The following is an 18,034-nucleotide window of genomic DNA, read 5'->3' as shown; positions in this document are numbered from 1 at the left end:
CTTGTAATCTTATTACTTGTAACACCCCAAATTTTTAAATTTATTATTTTATGAGTAATATTAATATTTTTTTATTTAAATTTTAAGAAATTATTTGAAATTTTTTGGATTTTAGAAATCGAGTTTGATTTTCCGAAAATATAAAATTTTGATGATTTTTAAAAATTAATTTAAAGATCACGTGGCAAAACTAAAAATATATTTGGACTCTACGAATTTTTTTGAGTTTTCTAGAATTTTTTTCAGAATTTTTGAGCCTCGTTTTCAGTCCCAAGGCAGAGTAAAAATTTAAAATTTTGTATCTTGAATCGGACCGGCCGAATCGAACCGAACCGGATCGGATCGATCGAATCGGACCGGCCATTTTCTTTTTCTTCTTCTTTCTCCCTTGCGCGCCCGACGTCCCTCCTTCCCCTCCCGTTTACTCTCTCCTCTCACCTCCCTTTGTCGGCCAGCCGCCACCCCAGCCTCCCCACCTCGCCAACGTGCCGCCTCGCCCTTCCCTCCTCGCCGGCAGCCGCCTGGAACGCCGGGAAAGCACGCGCGAAGCCACGCGATGCGCAGCACGATGCCTCGCCTTCCCGGCCAAAATTCGGCTGATTCGGCCACCGATTGGGTCGGGTCTTGTGTCAAACACCATCTACACCTCGAGAACTTTCCATATACAACAAGAACACTAAAATCCATTTAGCGGGTTGCCCAATTTTTGTTCAGGAAGTTTTAGCACATTTCGATTTTTGGGCTAGATTTCTCACAAACCGTGAATCCCACGAGAAAACTGAGAGTATCAGAGCGCTCCACTCGTCGAGAGCTTCGTGGCAATATAAATTTCAAAAATTTTCCGATATCGTTTTTCGATAGGTCTCACGAAACTTCGTAGAGTTTTTTCGAGCATTAAATGAGCTTAAAAAATTTCGTAAAAATTTTATACTAACCCTCGTGTTGTGGGATTCATGTAGGTACCCTCAATTCGTGAAAATTCGATGGTTGCCTGGGGTCTGTGAATTTCCGGCCAGACAGACCGGCTACCGAAAAAGTCTTAGAATTGGATTGAGATTTTGGCTAATCCACCGTTGTCAGACGTCCCGAGCACATTCCCGAGATCGAAATTGGCATAGGTAAACCCGAACCTTACTTTTTCAAAATTTTCTAGTGCTTGAATTGGATTAAAAATTCATAAAATATTTGTGGTAGCTCAAAAAATTATGATTCTTTTTGCATTAGCTTAGTAATATTGCTAAGGACCGCGGGGCAAAGTTTTAGAATTTTTAGAACTTATTTGGGTAGTTTTTGCAAAAAGGGTCAATTATAAGGACTAAACTATAATTTTACATATTGTGATTGATGACTGTTTGGATGGGCCCAGGAGGGGCTGTGTGATGTGATTGAGTTGTGGATATATGGTTTGTGGATATAGAAGTGTGTTTTAAGCCTTTTTGCAGGTTGGTAGGTCCTAGGCATAGGGGAGACTCTGCCGGATTTTCGGCACGACTTAGGATGTATTTGGTCTTTTCTTGGTTTGTATTGAGTCAGTTGTATTAAATAATTGTAATAAAATTTTCAGGTGAGCCGAGATAGCCTTCCTCCTTCGCCCAGCAGCCACAGTGACTTCAGTTAAATCTGTGAGTAAAATATTAATTTTAATTTTAATTTCGATATTATTATATGTTCAAGCATGCCCATGCATCACTTATATGTATATATCTATGTAGTTAAACTCTAGGCACGTTTTATGTTGCATTCACAACTGTTAAAGTACCATGGATGTTGTTGTGGTAATTTGGAGCAGTGTGCATGAGTTGGCGTGCGTGTGGTGTGGTGTTGGCTATGGACAGGACGGGTAGACACGGCTTGAGATCTTCGCTGGGACCCGGTCCTTCGGGGTAGACACGACTTGAGTTCTTCGCTGGGACCCCGATTTGGTTTATTAAGCGAAAGTCCCATTGAGTTCTTCACTGCACAGTTGGATTAAGAGGGTCAGATAGGGATCAGCTCCCATATATGTATTGTTTGACATTATCGGGTGTGTGAGTGCTCCAAATTGCCTTTTTGATGTGATTTGTATGAAAATTATGACGATGTTGCATTTCACTTCACAGGGTGTATTAGCTTTAGATAGCTATAGAGATTATGGTTAAAATTGATATTTTACTCTCTGAGTTGAACGCTCACTCCTATTCATTATTTTTCCAGGCTACAGGAGGATTATGTTGTGGTTAACCTGCTTTTCTTCTTCGCAGGTCGTTTATTTATGTTTGTGTAATTCTGTTAACTCCTAGAATTTCTGCATGTGTTAGAAATATTTATTTAATTTGGGTTTGTAATATAATTACTATGTTGGACCTGTAAACTTATTATATGCATGTATGTTGGACTGGATGAGGGAGCTGAGCTCCCATTTATTTTTGTGACATTTGAGTATGTGGAGGGTGAGCTGAGCTCCCCAATTGATTATATATTGTGTTTACAGGTCAGGTGAGTCAAAAACTCCCCGTTGAAAGGTCCATTTTATGGCTGGACTCTATCCGTTTGAATTCTTGAAATTGGGCCCAAATGGGCCTTAGAGTTGGGTTGAGGAATAGTTAAGCTTACTACGGGCCTTGGGGGCTTTAGGCTAGCCCAGGTCCTAGTGCCGGTTCGGCCTATAGGTTGGGTCATGACAAATGTGTTATCAGAGCTTAGGCTCCAGATTCATAGGAAAAAATTGTCTAAAGTGTTGGGAAGAGCCTAATAGGAGTCACATGTGGAAAATAGGATCCACATTTGTCTTGCATTCTCATCTTTGCTTCTAGTTTCTGCTTCATATATTGTGTGTAAATATGAGTCTATAGAGCTGTATAATATGGAGTTTTGAAATTTTGTGGGCTAATGCTGCTAAATTTCAGGAAAATGCGTAGAAGCAGAAGAGCTGCCACTGCACTAGAACCAGATGTGCCTGACAAGGTGTCGGCACAGGATGAGGCGCCGGCCCTGAGGAGGCGAGGTAGGAGGCCTAAAGCTGCTTAAGTAGAAGAGCAACCACCCCCAGTTCAGGAACAGTCTTTTGTGGCCCCGAGTCTCATGGACCCAATGGCAGCTACTCTAGCTAGTTTGCAAAGAACTATCAATATGATGGCACAGTATATGGTCCACCCTCCCCAACAGTAGCAGTCCACTGCACCAAGGGGGGAAACCTTACAAACAGATAATTAATTTCAAGAAATTGGTGCCTGGTACTTATGATGTGTCAGACGATGCTTATCGGTTTTTGGATTCCTGCAGACAGGCAGCGATGGAGTTGCAGTTGACTGATAGGAGACTTATAGAGTGTGTGCAGCATGTCATAGGTCCTATGCCTTGACAATGGATGAATGACTACATATTACCTCGGATGAAAGGTTTGTCATGGACCCAGTTTGTGGAACTGTTTATCAACAGATTTGTACCAAAAAGTTTCAGAGATCAAAAGCAGTGGGCCTTTGAGGCCTTAAGACAGAATGGCAGGTCTGTAGATGAATATGCTACAGAATTTCTGGAATTGAGCATATATGCCCCTACAGCAGTGGCTACTGAAAGTATGAAGGTGAAAAGGTTCCTAAAGAGGCTGGACAGGAGGTATGCAAACCTGGCCATAATGTCTGATCAGTCTTTTGATGTAGTAGTTGATCGAGCTCGATAGATTGAGATTAGCTACACAGGAGATGACAGCAGAAGGGCAAAGAAAAATAGAACAGAGGGTTCTTCAGGTGTTCCCCACATGGGTGCTCCGGACAGTGGAGGCTAAAGTAATTACAGAGGAAAAAGTAGGAACAAGAGGAGTGGTTTTAGACACAAATCTCTAGGATTCAGACCCGAGTACGGATCCAAAGAAGTCACAGCGGGATACAAATAGCCTGGTGCAGTTCAGATCCTCTTTGGCACCTTGCGCACAGTGTGGAAGAGGACATTTAGAAACTTGTCTAATAGGTTTAGGAGTATGTTTCAGGTGTGGCCAACTAGGTCACTTTGCTAGGGAATGCCCCATGTTCAGCGAGCCACAGATGGGGTCACAGGGTTCTGTTGCAAATGTTCCTCGTCAGCTGTATCCTTGTGCTTCCAGTATGGCAGGTAGTCAGTTCAGTGGCCAACAGGGCTGAGGACAAGGAGGAAGTGGATTTGGAAGCAGATCAGGAGGTAGAAGCCAGTATTAGGGTTCTGCCACCCAGGATAGGGGTCAAGCTCGGGTTTTCACCCTGACCCACCAGGATGCTCAGGCTTTCAATACAGTTGTGGCAGGTATTCTTCTAGTCTGTTCCTATGAGGCTCGTGTTTTAATAGATTTGGGTGCTACGCACTCATTTGTCTCCCCAGTGTTTGCCATGAGATTAGGTAGGAACCCTACAACTTTAGAATATCCTTTGTCTGTAGCTACCTCGCTTAGTGATAACATAGATGTAGACATGGTTTTTCCGGGTAGCCCAATAGTAGTGGATGAAAGAATCCTCCCAGTAGACTTAGTTCCTCTACTAGTAATAGATTTCGATGTAATTCTGGGAATGGATTGGTTGGTAACCCATTATGCCACATTAGACTGTAGGAACAAAAAGGTGTATTTCTACATACCTGGTGTGGAAGAGTTTAGCTTTGATGGTGACAGGAGCGTGGCTCCATATAATTTGGTGTCAGCAATTAGTGCTTGAAAAATGTTGAAGCGTTGATGTCATGGGTATTTGGCATTGGTGAGAGATACATCTGTAGAAGGTGTCAACATGGGAAATGTTCCTGTTGTCAGAGAATTCATGGATGTTTTCCCTGAGGAGCCTCCAGGATTGCCACCAGGAAGGAAAATAGAGTTTTGCATTGATATTGTACCGGGTACAAACCCCATATCAATGCCGCCTTATAGGATGGCACCAGCAGAATTAAAAGAGTTAAAGGAGCAATTATAGGAGTTTTTGGACAAGGGTTTCATACGTCCGAGCACTTCACACTGGGGTGCTCCTGTTCTATTTGTGAGAAAGAAAGATGGGTCATTGAGGTTATACATTGACTATAGACAGCTGAACAGGGTGACTGTGAAGAATAAGTATCCACTTCCTCGGATCGATGATCTATTTGATCAGCTACAAGGAGCTAGATTCTTTTCCAAGATAGACTTACGATCAGGCTACCATCAGTTGAGAATCAAGAATGAGGATGTGTCCAAGACAGTATTTAGGACAAGATATGGTCATTATGAGTTCTTGGTGATGTCTTTTGGACTCACTAATGCACCAGTAGCATTCATGGACTTAATGAACAGGGTGTTCAGGCCATTCCTGGACTGTTTTGTCATCGTATTCATAGATGACATTTTGGTATACTCTCGAACTGAGGAAGAACACATGTGGCATTTGAGGATGGTGTTACAGACTTTGAGGGAGCACCAACTATATGCCAAATTTTCAAAATGTGAATTTTGGCTAGAAAGCATCTCATTCTTGGGACACGTGGTTTCTAGTGAAGGCATTCAAGTGGATCCCAAGAAAATTGAGGCTGTAACTGATTGGCTTAAGCCTACAACGGTCACTGAGGTGCGAAGTTTTCTAGGCCTAGTTGGCTACTATAGGCATTTGTGTAGGATTTTTCCAGGATAGCAGCCCCCCTAACTAAGTTAACTCGGAAGAATGTTCCATTCATTTGGACAAATGATTGTGAGGAGAGTTTCCAGAAGCTTAAGGAGTGTCTAACCACCGCCCCTGTGTTGACACTACCGATGAGTGGTGAAGGATATACCGTGTACTGTGACGCCTTCAGAGTTGGCTTAGGGTGTATTTTGATGCAGAATGGAAAAGTAGTGGCTTATGCTTCAAGGCAGCTGAAGAGGCATGAGCAGAACTACCCCACCCATGATTTAGAAATGGTGGCTGTAGTCTTTGCACTAAAAATTTAGAGACACTATCTGTATGGTGAAGCGTGCGAGATATACACCGACCACAAGAGTTTGAAGTATATCTTCCAACAGAGGGATTTAAATTTGAGACAGAGGAGATGGATGGAGCTTCTGAAGGACTATAATTGTACCATCCAGTATCACCCTATGAAGGCCAATGTAGTAGCAGATGCTTTGAGCAGAAAATCTTCTGGCAGCTTGGCGCACATATCAGCGGAGAAGAGACTATTGATTCAGGAAGTACATGAGTTGATGGATCAAGGTCTGATCCTAGATCTTTTAGATGAGGGGGTATTGTTGGCTCATTTTTCAGTGAGACCAGACCTGCGAGACAGAGTTAGAGTTTCCCAGCACAGAGACCAGCAATTGATAAAGATCATAAAAAGAGTATAGTAGGGTGAAGGTGGTGAGTTTGGATTTGCCAATGATGGCGCCCTTATGCAAGGTTCCAAGATATGTGTGCCCGATGTGGACAATCTCAGAAATGAAATCATGTGAGAGGCAGACTATACACTGTACAATATCCACCCAGGCTCCACCAAGATGTACCATGATGTGAAAGATAGTTATTGGTAAAATGGCATGATGAGAGACATAGCAAACTTTGTGTCAAAGTGCTTGACTTGTCAGAAGGTAAAGTTTGAACACTAGATGCCGTCAGAGAAGCTGCAAGAGCTCCCTATCTCAGAATGGAAGTGGGAAATGATTACTATGGATTTTGTGACTGGGTTGCCTAGTACTACGCGGGGATATGATTTGATATGGGTAATTGTAGACCGTCTGACTAAATCAGCTCATTTCTTGCCTGTGAAGATCACATATATTCGAGAAATTGTCAGATTGCATGGAGTTCCTGCTTCCATAATATCTGATAGAGGGCCCTAGTTCACTTCTCGATTTTGGAGAAAGTTGCAGGAGGCACTTGGCACACAGTTGAACTTTAGTACTGCTTTCCACCCTCAGACAGACGGATAGTTCGAAAGGACAATCCATACACTGGAATACATGCTTCGCATGAGTGTTTTGGATTTTGGAGGTCAATGGGATGATCAGCTACCTTTGGTGGAGTTTGCCTACAACAACAGTTATCACTCCAGCATAGGGATGGCATCCTATGAGCCATTGTATGGTAGAAAGTGTAGGTCTCCTCTGTGTTGGATGGAAATGAGAGAAGCGAAGGTGCATGATGTAGACCTAGTGCAGTACACTTCAGAGATAATTCCTTTAATCAGGGAATGATTGAAAATAGCTTTCAGCAGGCAGAAGAGTTATGCAGATCCCAGACGGAGGGATGTAGAGTTTGCAGTAGGCGACTACGTATTCCTGAAGATTTCTTTGATGAAGGGAGTCATGAGATTTGGAAAGAAGGGCAAGTTGGCACCTCGGTATATTGGACATTTTGAGGTTACTGATAGAGTTGGAGCAGTTGCCTAACGGTTGGAGCTACCACCCAACCTTTCTCATATTCATTGTGTATTTCACATCTCCATGCTCAGGAAATACATACCTGATCCTTCTCATGTGCTACAGCTGGATGTAGTAGAGCTGAAAGAAAATTTGACGTTTGAGGAGCAACCTGTAGCCATAGTGGACTTGTCACACCTTACCCCTCTGTAAAGCATAACATGATCCCGTAGAGTACCTAATGAACTACCGAACTTCACCTACTGATAACTCATTAAGTACCCTACAAGGGATTTTAAAATAATTTTCTTACTTTTGACAAGTGGTGAGCATTTTCTAATAGGTATTTAAAACATTTAATTAAAAGTAAATCTAGTTAATATTTTTGGTCCATCTTAGTTTTTCACAAATTTTATAAAAATTTTGACAGAGTTCTGTCTGTATTTTGAGAAACCAGTTCTTCAAATACCTGTAAAAAGCACTTCTAAAAATTTTTCTCAACAACTACTTCAATTTCACAATCAAACTCAATCCATTTCAACAACTCCACAATGATTTCAATCAATTTCTCAAGTTCAAAATTCAATAATCCTCAAAATACTAGCAATACATTTCATTCAAATTAAATAAAATAGTTCCACTCATATTTTATTAGAGACAAAACAATTTATATTCATCATAGTAGAAATTTATATTAAGAAAATCTAAACTAAATTTATTACAACTTTATACAAAATTTGTACAAGCTGCTCAAGACCGATTTTACATTTCCATATAATTACGTGCAATACATACATCAAAATAAATATTTACAGTCAGGGTATAAATTATACCCGATAACTTCTAGCAAGTAACTCCTCTGTCCTCAGCAGCTCAATCTGCTGCTCCTCTAGTCTCTATATCTGCGACAGCATACAAAGCTATCGCTGAGTGGTGAACTCAGTGGTGCACAAACTAATAATTTAAAACTTAATACAATTTATGTTTGACAATTCATAACAAATAGAATTTCTAAATTTCTAAATTCTTCAAAATCCATGACCTTCAGAAATCAACATTTTCATTCATGCAAATTATTCATTTGAATAACATTTTGATCAAATAGCAACTATTTATTTACATTTCTTTTAAATTCCAAAATAATACAAAAATTTTTGAATCACTGACAAATTATTTATTTCAATCACAATTTATCAAATCATGCATAGTTTAAATGGCGTTGCCAACAATACACACAGTCGAACCCATGACCAAAAATTCACATAGATGTCGTGTTGTACACCACGACATTTCACATTCTCCCAATAACCGAGGCTAAAAGGGAGAAACAAAGACTAGCTAGTATATATGAGTACTCATTCACATCATTCCCCAACTGGCAAGCCAGAGAGGAAGAAACTCGCCCATCAAGTGGAGGAGTTATCTCACTAGATAAGCTAATGAGAATTCACAACATATTTTATCATGTCAACTGTGGTTTCAAATCATATTCAAAACAATTTCTATTTACAAAGTGTTTACAAATCATCATAAATTCATGCTCAAGGTTGGCAACACATCAAACTTAAAATTTACAATCCTCAAAACAATGCAATAAATCCTTAAATGCATAAGAAAATTTATATTCAAATTATGCAATTTCATTCAATAAGTTAAAATTCTCAACACAACAAAAATCATGAATCATACAATAAATTTATTTCAAATCAATTTGGAATTGAAAAATAACAAAAGAGTTAGTTGCGCACAAACCTCAAGCGAGTCGCCCCTTGGCCTTGACTCGGTTCCTCGGGTTCTTTCCCGGTATTCTTTCCAACTGAAACACACAATTTCATAATGTTTCAGTACTAGAACTTAACATAAATCCAAAATAAATTTAGCTTTACTTTTGCCTAACTCTAACGTGCTAAACTCGACGTTCTTGAAATTTTGTGTTTCAGAGTTACTATTCATTACACTATTCAAGTCAAATTGTTGACTTTCTAAGGCTTAATAGGTATGAGAATTCTAACTTCACCCACATACCACATTTTGGTCACCAAACTTGTTGGTTTTGGTTGTTTACTCAAATTCTAAGTCTTTTAGGCAAATTTGGTAAATTTCAGTTTTGGAGTCCTAAATTGCACTGTTCCATTGGTCACTTTATTGTTGGAATTTGGCAAAACTTTCTTCATAGAAAATGTTCCCCATTGTCTTAAGTTTATTCTCCTTTTTGAATCACCCCAATTGGAGTTTTATAGCTCAAGTTATAGCCAAAATATAGTTACTATTCACGTGTACTGTTCATGCTGCAGATTTTGGTTCTGGCAGATTTTTTATCCAATTTCGTTCAGTAATTTGATCAAGTTAAGTCCATAATTTGGTCTAATTTTCTTCATATGAAATGTTCTACTATGCCTTAGGTTTCCATCGGTTCAAGAATCACATAAATCAGAGTTTTCTAGAGAGAGTTATAGCCATTGAAACTTTACTGTTCATATGGCAAATCTGCAGTCTACAGATTCAGTGTTCCAAATTTGCTCAGTAATTTGATTGGGTTAATGGCATAATTTGGGTTGGTGTTCTTCATGAAAGTTTTAGGTCTATATCTCATCTAACCACTGGTAAAATTTCAGGACATTTTGACCTGTGTAGCTCGAGTTATGACTAAATGAACAAATACTGTTCATTTAGTCAATTTGTGCAGGGCAGCCTGCGATTTTTCAACTTTAGTCAATTTGTTCACTAGGTTTTAGTCACTTTTTGGGGTGCTTCCTAAATGAAAATTGTGTCATTTAGTGCCTATTTTCATCCCCAATTGGTCTCATATCAATTGGACTTGTAAAATTCTATTTTCGGTCCCTCAAAGTTGACTTTTGGTCATGGTGCATACTCAATCCGAATTTGACTTTGATTCAAACACTTCTAACACACTTAATTAGGTCACAAATGACCATTTCTCTCCTTAAACTATGTCAAAGACATCATTTAACACTTCTTCACATTTTTGGTCTCTAAACCCTAATGTTCAAAACCCTAATTCATGTCATTTGTTGCATTTAGCTAATTAAACACTTATAAACATGCTCCCTCAACTCAATTAAGCTTCCTAACATGTTTAGCTCAAACAAATTTATACTTTGTCCAACCAAACCCTAGTTGTCCAAAATTTTATATAATCCCTCAACAAATTTTCTTTCCATTTTAAGTTTATTTACAAGCTCAATAAGTTAGAAATGTAAGAATCAAACTCAAATTATCAAATTTGATTACTAACCTTTTATGTAGAATTTCCAAGTCTTTATTTCTTTAATTTTTCCTTTTCTTTCTTGCTCCAATCTTCTTTTCAAGACTCAAAGACAAGGTTTAACATGAGGAACTAGGAAATTTATGGTGTAATTTATGGTTTTAAAAGCTTAAATATAAGCTTTAATGGTGGAAAAATAAAAAGAAAGTGAGAGGAGAGCTTGGAAGAGAGAGAAACGTAAATGAATGGAAGATGAGTGTTTTCTATTTTTTTTTCTTTTCTTTTTCTTTTATATCTTTAGTCTTATGGAAGACCATAAATCTAATTAATTAAATATATTAATTATTATTTTTATGGCATCATGCATGATGTCATCACCTTTTTAACTTTTTCATTTTTCATTTTCTTTTTTTTTTATTTTTTCCTATTAGTTCTTTAATTTAATTCTTGATTTCGAAATTTTCTTTTCTTCGATTTTATTTGACAGTTAAGTCAGGAGTCAGCTCTCGGGGTCAACTGACCAAATTGCCCCTCGCCGATTCATCCCGGTTTGCAATTAATTCCATATTTCTTCCTGCTCTCTGACCTAATTATTTGACTGGCTTAACAGTTCTTTTTCGTGTTTTTCTCTTTTCCACTGTGTTCATAAGGGTCCTAAGGACTGCGGCGTCACATTTTACGGTTCGAAATTTGAGCTTAAATCAACTTCGCAGTCGTTCCCGAAACGGTCACCCATCGCTGTGACTCTCGGCTATGTTTTGTTTTTCTTATGTTTTGTTTTTCTTATTCATACTTAACTAATTGACAATTACTAATTATTTGTGTTTATGGCTTCTCTAGTTGTCTTAAGTATGGTTCTAATCCCCTTAATTGTCCGGACCGACTCCGGTCACTGGAACAGTGAAATATATCAGGCTATACAAATAGGGGTGTTACAGGACTACCAAGTGAGGCAGCTAAGATCAAAATAGATCCCTATAGTTAAGGTTTTGTGGAGGAGCCAGTCAGTGGAAGAGTGCACCTGGGAGTCAGAGCGAGACATGCATAGCAAGTACCCTTATCTATTCAATGTGTAATTCTGTACTTTATTCTGCCTTGTGTAAAATTCGAGGACGAATTTTCTGTAAGGGGGGAAGAATGTAACACCCCAAATTTTTAAATTTATTATTTTATGAGTAATATTAATATTTTATTTTATTTAAATTTTAGAAAATTATTTGAAATTTTTCGGATTTTAGAAATCGGGTTTGATTCTCCGAAAATATAAAGCTTTGATGATTTTTACAAATTAATTTAAAGACCACGTGGCAAAACTAAAAATATATTTGAACTCTACGAATTTTTCTCAGTTTTCTAGAATTTTTTTGAAATTTTTGGGCCTCGTTTTCAGTCCCAAGGCAGAGTAAAAATTTAAAATTTTGTATTTTGAATCGGACAGGCCGAATCGAACCGGACCAGATCGATCGAATCGGACCGGCCCTTTTCTTTTTCTTCTTCTTTCTCCCTTGCGCGCCCGACGTCCCTCCTTTCCCTCCCGTTTTCTCTCTCCTCTCACCTCCCCTTGCCGGCCAGCCGCCACCCCAGCCTCCCCACCTCGCCGGCGTGCCGCCTCGCCCTTCCCTCCTCATCGGCAGCCGCCTGGAACGTTGGGAAAGCGTGCGCGGAGCCACGCGACGCGCAGCGCGATGCCTCACCTTCCCTGCCAAAATTCGACCGATCCGGCCACCAATTGGGCCCAGTCTTGTGTCAAACACCATTTACACCTAGAGAGCTTTCCATAGACACTAAGAACACCAAAATCCATCAAGTGGGTTGCCCAATTTTTGTCCAGGAAGGTTTAGCACATTTTGATTTTTGGGCTAGATTTCTAGCAAACCATGAACCCCACAAGAAAATCGAGAGTACCAGAGCACTCCACTCGTTGAGAACGTCGCGGCAATATAAATTTCAAAACTTTTTGACACCGTTTTTCGATGGGTCCCATGAAACTTTGTAGTGTTTTTCCGAGCATTAAATGAGCTTAGAAAATTTCGTAAAAATTATATACTAAGCCTCGTGTTGTGGGATTCATGTAGGTACCTTCAATTCGCAGAAATTCGACGGTTGCCCAGGATTTGTGAATTTCCGGCCAGACAGACCGGCTATCGAAAAAGTCTTAGAATTGGATCGAGATTTTGGCTAACCCACCATTGTCAGACGTCCCGAGTGCGTTCCTAAGATCGAAATTGGCATAGGTAAACCCGAACCTTACTTTTTCAAAATTTTCTAGTGCTTGAATTGGATTAAAAATTCATAAAATATTCATGGTAGCTCAAAAAATTATGATTCTTTTTGAATTAGCTTAGTAATATTGCTAAGGACCGCGGGGCAAAGTTTTAGAATTTTTAGAGCTTATTTGGGTAGTTTTTGCAAAAAGGGTCAATTATAAGGACTAAATTGTAATTTTACATAGTGTGATTAATAACTGTTTGGATGGGCCCAGGAGGGGCTGTGTGATGTGATTGAGTTGTGGATATATGGTTTGTGGATATAGAAGTGTGTTTTAAGCCTTTTTGCAGGTTGGGTAAGTCCTAGGTATAGGGGAGACTCTGCCGGATTTTCGGCACGACTTAGGATGTATTTGGCATTTTCTTGATTTGTATTGAGTCAATTGTATTAAATAATTATAATAAAATTGTCAGATGAGCCGGGATAGCCTTCCCCCTTCGCCCAGCCGCCACAGTGACTTCAATTGAATCTGTGAGTAAAATATTAATTTTAATTGTAATTTCGATATTATTATATGTTCAAGCATGCCCATGCATCACTTATATGCATATATCTATGTAGTTAAACTCTAGGCGTGTTTTATGTTGCATTCACAACTGTTAAAGTACCATGGATGTTGTTGTGGTAATTTGGAGCAGTGTGCGTGAGTTGGCGTGCGCGTGGTGTGGTGTTGGCTATGGACAGGACGGGTAGACACGGCTTGAGATCTTCGCTGGGACCCGATCCTTCGAGGTAGACACAGCTTGAGTTCTTCGCTGGGACCCCGATTTGGTTTATTAAGCGAAAGTCCAGCTTGAGTTCTTCGCTGGCACAGGTTGGATTAAGAGGGTTGTATAGGAGATCAGCTCCTATATATGTATTGTTTGACATTATCGGGTGTGTGAGTGCTCCAAATTGCCTTTTTGAAGTGATTTGTATGAAAATTATGACGATATTGCATTTTACTTCACAGGGTGCATTAGCTTTAGATAGTTATAGAGATTATGGTAAAAATTGATATTTTACTCTCTGAGTTGAACGCTCACTCCTGTTCATTATTTTTTCAGGCTACAAGAGGATTATTGTTGTGGTTAACCTGCTTTTCTTCTTCGCAGATCGTTTATTTATGTTTGTGTAATTCTATTAACTCCTAGAATTTTCGCATGTGTTAGAAATATTTATTTGATTTGGGTTTGTAATATAATTACCATGTTAGACCTGTAAACTTATTATATGCATGTATGTTGGACTGAATGAGGGAGCTGAGCTCCCATTTATTTTTGTGACATTTGAGTATGTGGAGGGTGAGCTGAGCTCCCCAATTGATTATATATTGTGTTTACAGGTCGGGTGAGTAAAAAATTTCCCGTTGAAAGGTCCATTTTATGGCCGGACTCTATCCGGTTAAATTCTTGAAATTGGGCCCAAATGGGCCTTAGAGTTGGGTCGAGGAATAGTTAGGCTTACTACGGGCCTCGGGGGCTTTAGGCTGGCCTAGGTCCTAGTGCCGATCCGGCCTATAGATTGGGTCGTGACTTTACTATTTTGAATTTTTTTTTTCTTGCTAAAATGTCTTCATACTCAATTTAGAAAAAAAAAAATTCTTTTATAATATTAGAAGTTAAACCATGTTATTTATTTTATTTAATCTATAATTTTAACTAAATTTGCTTTTCATAATTAAAAAAAAAAAAGTAGATTTGTGATAAATTGAACAAATTTTTTAATATTAGGCCATCGATATATTAACTTTAGCAATTCACAATATTAATCATTTATTATATTTTTAAACTAATAGCAATTCCATTTAATTTTTAGCAAATCAACCTTTTTAAAAAAATATTAAAGCATTTATTTTTATTATTATATTTTAAATGCTTTTGTTTTATAGTTATGAAATGATTATCATCATTAGTTAATCAATCCTTTCAATTAATACCTAAGTAAGTAATTTATTAACAAATCATGTATTTAATTGACCTCCCCTGAGCTAAAATTCTGGCTCTGTCACTATTAATAGCTTTCTTCTTGTAATCTCATTATTATTTTGATTTTTTTCTTGTTAAAATGTCTTCATACTCAAGTTAGAAAAAATTTTTTTTCTTTCATAATATTAGAAGGTAAACCATGTTATTTATTTTATTTAATCTATAATTTTAACTGAATTTACTTTTCATAATTTAAAAAAAAATAAATTTATGATAAATTGAACAAATCTTTTAATATTAGGCTATCAATATATTTTAGCTTTAGCAATTCACAATATTAATCATTTATTATATTTTTGATCTAATAGCAATTCTATTTAATTTTTAGCAAATCAATTTTTTAAAAAAAATTAAAGCATTTATTTTTATTATTATATTTATTAAATATTTTTTTTATAGTTAAAAATGGTTATTATCGTTAGTTAATCAATCTTTTCAATGAATATCTAAATAAGTAATTTATTAATAAATTATACATTTCAATTAGACCCTGAGCTAAAATTCTAGTTCTGTCGCTGTCCTTGGGTCCTAGTTGCTTTCTTTACCAAGTTCCTGCCCCTAATCTCCCAAAGATGCCATCTCACAGTATCTCTGTATCAAACATAAAAAATTATTACAAAAGTAACTTTGTATAAAAGCTTTTTCCATATTTAATTACTTAAGCAATAGGAGCGAATTTGACTTCCAGGACTACTGAGGTGCTGCCGTAAGTGAAAGATGAGAGCCAATCCTAAAGGAGAAGAAAGCTATCAGAATTTGAAGTCCTAATCTTTTATGTTAAGAGGTATACTCGACCATTGGAGTACCGGTTTAGTGGATTTTATATTATGTTATTGTAAATAATAAAAAAGTATAAAGTAGTGGTAAGTTCCTTTTTTTATTCAAAGGAAGGTGAAATCCCCCGAGGCCTTAGAAAGACAAAGCAAAGAGATTATATGCTAATCAATCGGTGCCAGAGAACTCCCTTCGCATCCATAAGAGACGATCAAGAATATCAGGAGGAGGGCCAGAAAGATTATGAGCAATGAAGTAACCCAAAGTAAGGTTGGTTAGCTTGTTAGCCACCATATTATCCTCTCTGTAACTGGGATCGATCACCAATCTCTTCACAAAAGCATATGGCACCTAGTTAGAATATCAACCATCTGCTCACCTAAAATAGTATGATCCATGGTACGATAAGGCATGTACCCAATTGTCAATCTATATAAGACAAGAAAGTTCAATCTGAGAGCTCATCAGATTAATAAGCCAGACAAACAATAGCGGGCCATTGGCCCAAATACTCCACTATAAATTGATAATTAATATCTGTTTAATATTATTATTAAAATTATTATTAAAAATTAATTTTTTAAATATATTAAATAAAAAATATTTAAAAAATTAAATTTAATAAATCTTAATTATAAAAATAATTAAATAATTTTTTTTAAATTAATATTTTTTAATAAAATCTATAATATTAATTTTATTAAAAACAAAAAAAAAGAGTTTAAATGAGGCATGTGATCGACTATCAAAAATTGACTAGTTTCAAGATATAAAGCAGACAGTTTATGGACTACTGATGTGACGTAGAGTACTCTGTATAATAAAAGAGGCATGCACCCTATATATGCCAAAAAAAATATTAAAATATGGAGTGTAACACAGGTTTCTTGGACATTCCAAAGATAGTTAACATATCTTTAAACACTAGCGGTGGACGTCTCCATAATTGCACATTCTCAACTAGCTGGATGACGCCTCATGCCTCAGTCACCATACTTTCAAATGGGTATAAATACCTTCCTTTTTTCTCTTTCATTTGCTAGAAGATGGAATTCATTAATGGATTAAAAGGCCAAAGCCTAGTATAAGGTTGAGTTGTTCCGAGAAAACAAATCATGTGGGTCTCTAGGAACATAACTATTGTAGATATATATAAAAAAATTTGGGATCTAATCATAAGCTCAGTAAGATGAGGCTCATTAGCTCAAAGGCAAAGAACCCTAGAGTTATTCATGAAACTCCGACACCGACTAGATTGGGAGTAGAAGAAAGGCTTTTGTAGTGGAGATAGAAATGACCTAGAGAACTCCAAAAACACCAATAAACACAACTTCCTTCCAGTCAGTAGCCAAACAACACAATAGTTTCAAGAAAGATCAAAATCCATAATCAGTGCTGGGAGGTGAACAACGGAGGTCACTGCTTTGTCAAGCTTTTGGAGTCGGCCATCTCCTTCGACACTGTGACCCATGAGTTGCCGAGCACACACATAAATAGGACATCTTTCCACCAAACTCAACCAAAGCACATGCAATCATCTTCACAGAGAATAAACTACCATTGCCTTGCAAGTCTTCAACATGAGCATGCGACCTAAGATAGAACCAGCAAATCTTCAGAAGAACCCTCGCTAACAACAACACTGATCCACAACCAAAATAGGAAAACCAAACTATATACAACCTACCCTAAAAATGGGGAAGATAACCCATTTCCGGGCAGGAGAGGAAGCCCCCCTGCCCATGAGGGACAGGGGGAGCCGAGGATCTGGCAGAGAATAGGGTTGTGAACCCTAGAAAAAAAATTTTTTAAAAAAAATTGAGAGAAATGCTCTCTCTCTAAAAAAACTTGCGATAACATGTGCAAATACCTCTTTAAACATCCAAACAAGGTAACATATATATTCTTACTGGAGAAGCTAATCTACTCTTACTCTAGTTCAAGGGCCAAGAATCTTCATTCAAACATTAAATAGTAAGAAAACCCTTCACATTCCTTATTCACCTACTGACTTAATAATCATAAGCTTCTGGCAAGAGACTCTTCCTGCAATAACCTTGCCTTTATTTTACAGCGGACCAAACAATCTCAACTGTATCCCTAGATCATGGATACCCCGTGGCAAGCATGTATTTATTTATGGGGCTCATTGGGTGATTATGCGAATGTTACAATAATATTAGTTTAGTATTTACAAATTACTAGTGATTATAAAGTGCTCGTAAGGGAGAGTACAAAATCATGTATGCATAAGATTAAATGTAACTGATCAAATAATAATATTTATTAAATTAAGTAAATGGTTCTTAACTGCTTTTATTTTAAAATTAATTAAATATTAATTATATTTCATATTAAATTATAACTTACATAAAAATTATATATTTACACATTATATTTATTAGTAAATTATGTTATTGCATTTTTTTTACCACACAATAATTTCAATAGTTAACAAAAGGTAGTTTTTTTAAGAGTTCAAATAAAATTTGTTTAAATTATTTT

This window comes from Hevea brasiliensis, chromosome 5, assembly GCF_030052815.1.
Source record: "Hevea brasiliensis isolate MT/VB/25A 57/8 chromosome 5, ASM3005281v1, whole genome shotgun sequence".
NCBI lineage: Eukaryota > Viridiplantae > Streptophyta > Magnoliopsida > Malpighiales > Euphorbiaceae > Hevea > Hevea brasiliensis.
This window is presented reverse-complemented; position numbering follows the sequence as displayed.